The sequence below is a fragment of the Myodes glareolus genome, chromosome 2 (assembly GCF_982192425.1).
Source record: "Myodes glareolus chromosome 2, mMyoGla1.1, whole genome shotgun sequence".
Lineage (NCBI taxonomy): Eukaryota > Metazoa > Chordata > Mammalia > Rodentia > Cricetidae > Myodes > Myodes glareolus.
In genome coordinates, this window is record NC_142027.1 from 31,492,317 (window position 1) to 31,500,063 (window position 7,747).

The following is a 7,747-nucleotide window of genomic DNA, read 5'->3' on the forward strand; positions in this document are numbered from 1 at the left end:
CTTTTAAATGCAAGCTACTTTCACCTTCCACTGCAATGACTACAGTACCCGGTTACCTAACTGCGGAAGAGTGCAGGACAGGCTCCAGGGATAAAACTAGGCTGTAGCTTCTCTCTGGACAGGCCACAGCATGATTCCTCCCTGACCTCCTCCTAAAGCAGACCCTTGTAAACAAAGGACTAAGAAAACTGTAATTACTACCTCTCAACTCTCCTGGGAAGAGGAGCCGTCCCGTCCCTCCCTGTGGACCAAGAACCTGCACCCTAGACGTGTTACTCTGACTAGATTCTATGAAGGGAGTGGGTACAGGAGATAAAATACTAAGACAAAATGGGAGTCACGGGTCCCCATCTGCAGCTACAACTTAAACTTAAGTTCCTAAACATGGAGTCAGTGGCAGGTGCTGGGAAGGGTGCAGGAGGCAGAAACAAGCAGGGAGAAGGGTCTTGGGGTAGAAGTCTGTCTGCTTGCCTTCACTTCTTGGCCTTGCCCTGCGCGGCCACAGCTTCCAAGGCATTCCGCACGGTCTTTTCATCTCCCAGGAACTGCATGGGTTTCACGGGCTTAAAGTTCTTGTCCAATTCATAGACAATGGGAATGCCAGTTGGCAGGTTCACCTCCATGATGGCCTGTTCTGAACGATCCCCCGAAGGCTGTTGCCATGGGCCACAATCAGGACTCTCTTCCCCTCTTTGATCTGGGGGACAATCTCTTCATTCCAGAAGGGCAGTGCTCTGGCAATGGTGTCCTTCAGGCTCTCACAGGAAGGTAGCTGGTCCTCAGAAAGGTCTGCGTACCTACGATCCTTACTGATGTTGCTGTAGAAGGGATGATCAGGCTCCATTGGCGGTGGTGGGACATCGAAAGATCGCCTCCAGATCTTTACCTGTGCCTCACTATGCTTAGCTGCAGTTTGTGCTTTATTGAGACCAGTCAGAACCCCATAATGTCGCTCATTGAGGTGCCAGGTCCTGACCACAGGCAGCCACATCTGGTCAATGGCATCCAGGACTGTCCAAAGGGTTTGGATTACTCTCTTCTGCACGGAGGTGAAGCAGATGTCGAATTCATAGCCAGCATCTCGCAACGCCTGTCCGCTGCACTTTGCCTCCTCGTGGCCCACCGGGCTCAGGTCGGCGTCGTACCAGCCTCTGCAGTGGTTCTCCAGGTTCAGGCGCTCTTGCTGTGCCCCATGAGGACTAGCTTGTACGCAGCCATAGCAATAGGCAAGGGGATGCAGCAGAGACTGAGGCTCGCTGAGAATCCCCAGGTTCACCTTCTTATTTAGCTTTTCTAGGATCACTAATTATAGGCTCAAAGACCTTTAACTATGGCTAGAATCCACTTTTGAGTGAGTACATACCATATTCCTCTTTTTGGGTCTGGCTTACTTCACTCAGTAAAGCGTTTTCTATTTCCATCCATTTGCATGCAAAATTCAAGATGTCATTGTTTTTAACCGCTGAGTAAAACTCTAATGTGTATATGTTCCACACCTTTTTTAACCATTCTTCTATTGAGGGGCACCTAGGTTGTTTCCAGGTTCTGGCTATTACAAATAGTGCTGCTATGAACATAGCTGAACATGAACTACCTTCTTCTCTGACCCTAAAGGAGCTGTGGCCCCAGAAGGTTGGGATCAATCCTGTCAAGTCTATGTGTTACATTAACTTTTACAAAAACAAAAAGAAGTGCATATATATTTATCAGCACACAAAGCCCTCTGAGGTTTCTAGGGGTGATTGAAATAGTCCTATGTGGTCAGCAGAAAATAAGCCATTCCTCATATCAAGTGGGATAAGCTCCTTGTCCTCAGGAGACAGGAGTGTCACTTACTATGTGTTAGGATCACTCTGCCTTGTCTTGTAGAGGTGAAGCGCCCCTTGATCATGTCCAGGGTTTTGTCTTTTGCTGTCTGAATCATGTTCCAGCTGCTTGACCCTACCATGTGGGTTCAGAACTTGTTTTGGGCATACTAAATCTTCTTTTCCAGATCAGTATAATAAAGGAGTGATATGCAATAAAAAATAAATAAACAAGAAGATGAACCTGAAGAAAATCATATGGTTATCCTCCTGGATGTTGGAAGTAGACAAGATTGCCAGAACCTTCATCTGGCGATGGATGGAGATAGAGACAGAGACACATATTGGAACACTGGACTTGACTCCCTAGGTCCAAATGAGAAGCAGAAGGAGGGAGAACGTGAACAAGAAAGGCAGGACCAAAGGGAAACTTCATCTGACGATAGATGGAGATAGAGACGGAGACCCACATTGGAGCACCGGACTGAGCCCCGCAAGGTCCAAATGAGGAACAGAAGGAGGGAGACCATGAAAAAGGAAATCAGGACCACGAGGGGTGCGTTCACCCTCTGATACAAGCTCACCAAGACCAGCTGGACTGGGACTGAATGAGCATGTGATCAAACCGGAGTCTCTGAATGTGGCTGACATGTGGGCTGACTGAGAAGCCATTTACAATGGCACTGGATCTTGTTTTGTCTGCATGTACTGGCTTTTTAGGATCCTAGTCTGTTTGGATGCTCACCTTCCTTGACCTGGAGGGAGGGAGGAGGAACTTGAACTTCCCACAGGGCAGGAAACCCTGACTACTCTTAGGACTGGAGAGGGAGGAGGAGAGGGAGTGGGGGAGGGAGGAGAGGGAGTGGGGAGAATGGGAGGGTATGGGGAGGAAGGGAGGAAGTGGAAATTTTTATAAACAAATAAATAAATAAATTTGAAAAAAGAGCATATTATCAATAAGTTTGATTTTTTCCAGAAATAATGAAGTAATATAGATAATAAAATCAGTAAAAAATCTAATAAAGCTATTATTCATAAACTGTGTAGGAAATATTTTCCCATAATAAGAGCAAGTGGACCCATGCATATGAGGAAATCTTCTTGACCAAGATACAAATGATTTTTAATAGAGGAATAAAGTTAACTTTAAAAACTGGTTATTAACAACCACTTCTAGTAATTTAATGCTCTGATTTGGGCATACACAGATCTTGTCCATAATATCACTACTGAGTTGAAATGTCATTATGAAAATGGAACTTTTACATGAAGTTTCTGTCCTAGCAGAGGAGATACTAGAACAGGAAGGGTAATTTTTTAATATAAAATGCTATTTCCTGGTAATTCAACTTTTGTTCAGGAATATTTGACCAGCCAAATTTGTAATGTATGGGAAAAATAAAAGAACACAAGTTGAGTCAGAAAGGAAGAAAGGTAACCTGGGAATACTTGTGAACAGGAAGGTAAATATTCAAAAATACACTGCAGTAAATCCTGAGAACTCATTAAATATTTTTAAACTTTAGACCTTATTATATAAGAATTTAGTACTGTATGTGAAGTACCACAACCATATCCAGCCTCTTCTCTGTCCTTCTAACTTCTATTCAAAACCCATCTCCATTTGAATTTTATATTTATACACACACATATATATACAAATATACACATGTATGTAATATATACATATATACAACACGCATATACATATGTGTATATTACATATGTATGTAACATGTATATATTTATTACACACACACACACAAACAATGCACACACTGAATCTCATTAATGTTGCTGTTATGCAGTGGTGATTATAGCTTCCTGTGAAGTAACCAGTGGCCATGAGCCTGCAAAGAAAAGGGTCTCCTCTTCCCTTAGCTATTATCAGCTAGCAATAGCTAGTCACCTAAGATTTGGGCTGTCAGAAAACTTCTCCCATTGTGGTACACTATTAGCTAGCATGAGCTTATGCAGGACTTGTCGATGTTATGACTGCTGTGATTTCCTTAATTCAAAATGTTTGTGTGTTATTAAAAGAGTATTTCAGAGCTCTCCTTCACATCCTTCAGCTCTTTCATTCTTTGTAAAATTTTCTTTTTGAGAATGTTATGTGTGCATATGGTTTTTAAGTCATTTCCTCATTTGCTGTGTTCTCTGAGCTAAATTTTAAGGATCAAAATGTGATCTTTATGTACTGTATTATTTAGCATTCTGTCAATGTGACAAATATGTAAATAAAAATTTATAACAATGAAGAATTTCCTAAGGCCTATAGTTTCTGAGAGATGATAGGGTATGTTCTATGTCCTCTTCATGTGATTACTCTAAACAGCTACATTCCATGTTCTGTGTAATTCCCTAAACTTCCTACCATTTTGCAAAGCTGTCACAGGTTTAACAGAATATATGAAAATTAAAGCTACAAAATCCCATGCACTCTTTGTATGATTCCAAAAACATATCTGAAGACAGAGAAGAAAGATTTTTAAATGATGGGAAGGAGAAATGTGAAGTACTACATTTTTGTGATGGCAAAAGCTCTGAAGTAATGAAGTCATAGTAACTGGTTGCCTGCCCCAGCCTTACTCAATACAGAGCCAGTCAAAAGCATCGGCCTATGTGAAAGAACTTTCTCTCTTCTTACCCCACCCAACCCCCACCCCCCGTGCTCCCAACTTTTGTCTGGCAATCTTGTCTACTTCTAATATCCAGGAGGATAACTATATGATTTTCTTCAGGTTCACCTTCTTATTTAGCTTCTGTAGGATCATGAATTATAGGCTCAATGTCCTTTATTTATGGCTAGAATCCACTTATGAGTGAGTCCATACTATATTCATCTTTTTGGGTCTGGGTTATCTCACTCAAGAAAGTGATTTCTATTTCCATCCATTTGCATGGAAAATTCAAGATGTCATTATTTTTTTTACCTCTGAGTAAAACTCTAAAGTGTATATGTGCCACATCCTTTATCCATTCTTCTATTGAGGGGCATCTAGGTTGTTTCCAGGTTCTGGCTGTTACAAATAGTGCCGCTATGAACATAGTTGAACAAATGCTTTTGTAGTATGCTTGAGCATCTCTTGGGTATATTCCCAAGAGTGGAATTGCTGGGTCCTGAGGTAGGTTGAATCCCAGTTTCCTGAAAAACTGCCACACTGATTTCCAAAGTGGTTGCACAAGTTGGCATTCCCACCAACAATAAATTAGTGTTCCCCTTACTCTACATCCCTTCCAACATAGACTATCATTGGTGTTTTTGATTTTACTTATTCTGACAAGTGTAAGATGATATCTCAAAATTGTTTTGATTTGCATTTCCCTGATCGCTAAGGAGGTTGAGCATGCTTTAAGTGTCTTTTGGCCATTTGAACTTCTTCAGTTGAGAATTCTATGTTCAGTTCAGAGCACCATTTTTTAATTGAGTTAATTAGAATTTTAATGTCTAGTTTCTTGAGTTCTTTATATATTTTGGAGATCAGACTGATGCGGGGTTGGTGAAGATCTTCTCCAAATCAGTAGGTTGCCTTCTTGTCTTAATGACAGTATCCTTTGCTTTACAGAAGGGAGAAGGAGAGATTGGAGAGAGCTTGGGGTAATGGGATGGTTAGGATGGAATAAGGGTGGATGTGGGAGCAGGGAAGTAGATATCTTAATTAAGGGAGCCATTTTAGGGTTGGCAAGAGACTTGACTCTAGAGGGGTTCCCAGGTGTCCAAGGAGATGTCCCCAGCTTGTTCCTTGGGCAGCTGAGGAAAGGGCGCCTGAACTGGCCCTATCCTATAGCCACACTGATGAATATCTTGCATATTACCATAGAACTTTCACCAGGCAATGGATGGAGATAGAGACAGAAACTCACATTGGAACACTGGACTGAGCTCCCAAGGTCCAAATGAGGAGCAGAAGGAGGAAGAACATGAGCAAGGAAGTCAGGATTGCGAGGGGTGCGTCCACCCACTGAGACGGTGGGATTGATCTAATGGGAGCTCACCAAGGCCAGCCAGCTGATGGAGCCTGTGATCAAACCGGACTCTCTGAATGTGGCTGACAATGAGGACTGACTGAGGAGCCAAGGACAATGGCACTGGGTTTTGATTCTTCTTCATGGACTGACTTTGTGGGAGCCTAGTCTGTTTGGATGCTCACCTTCCTAGACCTGGATTGAGGGGGAAGGACCTTGGACTTCCCATGGGGCAGGGAACCCTGACTGCTTTAGGACTAGAGAGGGTGGGGAGGGGAGTAGGGGGAGGTGGAGGGAAGTGGGAAGAGCTGAAATTTTTTAATAAATAAATAAATAAATAAATAAATGAACTTTCTCTGGGCTTAGATCTTTCCTGGGATGTACAGGTTATATAAGAGTGATGGAGGAAGGAAAAAATTTGTCTCTTGTTGTGAATCCACAGGTGAATCCAGTAGATTCCAATGGGTTGTTCTGAAATTATGTTTATTAGGACAAGCCTAGTTAAATACATTGGGTCTAACAAAAACAGACATAATTATAGGGAAAAATCTTGTCAGATATAAGACACGGTGGGTAGTATGTAATAAGAATGAATTAAGTACATACATGAAATTTTCAATTGTCAAAAATAAAACTAAATTATCATACTGAGAATCTTACTAAAATTCATAAAATATCTGTATTGATATATTTAAATGCTAAGTTAACAAAGAAATCATCATCTTTAAAATTTTCTATCTTTGTGGAAAAACATGCATGTATTAAAATCCTTTCACAGTTGTTTCTTCTTGCTATGCTGTGTTAGTAGATAGGACAGAAATATGGACTTTTAAGTTTTTTTAATTTTATTGTTTAGTGTATAATGAGACAGCATTCTGTCAAATGAGCAATCACAGAGAAAGAAAGCAACAATTTGGGATATCTTTTTAAGAAATTAATATTCAGCATTTACCTAATGTATTTGTGACTACTTTAATAATTTAATCTCAACATTTTGCATCCTTCTACTACCAAATAAATTATATATTTAAAAATTTTGCCCAATATAGTAATTAGTAACCTCTTTGTAAAAAAGATACATGCTATGTTTTAAGCCTTCATTATGGCTGCTATATCTTCCTTCTACCACTACTCAGAGAAGTAGAATTTGTAAAAGTTGTGGTTTTAATGTGTCTTTTGTTTACAGCCACAGAATACTGACTATGCATGTTTGTATTTGACAAAGTAGATGTTTTTCTGTACATAGGTGCCTAAAGGCAGAAAACAAAATATCCTACTGGGATGAAATTAGGAATTGTCAATTATACAAGTTTAGACTGATACCATGCTGAACATGTTTAGAAAGGTTTTCACATGCTATCTGAACACCTAAGAGGATAGTGTTCTACAGGATCAAGAGCAGAATTAACCTTGGTAATTACTGGTCATTTCATATTAATAACTAAATCAAAAAATTATCACACAAATCTGTGAATTTCCACTGATGAAGAAAATAATTACTAGTTCATCCTTCTTAATGAGGCTCAATCTTGCTGAATCTGCGCAATGGATATTGTTACTTTATCTATGAAATTAAAGAACCACATCTTAAACCTGCCCTGAGATAGAAGAAATTAATAACTGGAATGCTTTGTTACTGAAACATCATGTGCAACATTGTACTGCAAAAGACCTATGTTAATTTATATATGTGATAGAATGAGATTCTTAATTAATATATAATATTTATTTTCCTGCTGGAAATATTCAAGAGATAATTTTTTAGGTAGAAAAACGTATGAAAGTGATAATAACTGTATTCTATGTAAAAGTAGTTAAGATTTAAATGAATCTAAATACTTAACTAAAAAAGGTCAATATGTAGGGAAGTACATTTCTCTCATTGACAGTTATTTCTGTGAAATTCACAAAACAAAAGAAAGAAAAAGCTGTGTCCATTTTCTTTGTCCACCAGAACAAATTTTTATGCCTTTATC

At 39.8% G+C, this 7,747-nt stretch overlaps 1 pseudogene; it reads right to left on the reverse strand.

Moving 5' to 3' along the window:
* Positions 1 to 458: 458 nt before the first annotated feature.
* LOC148122922 (phosphoglycerate mutase 1-like) lies at positions 459 to 1,218 on the reverse strand (annotated as a pseudogene).
* Positions 1,219 to 7,747: the final 6,529 nt, after the last annotated feature.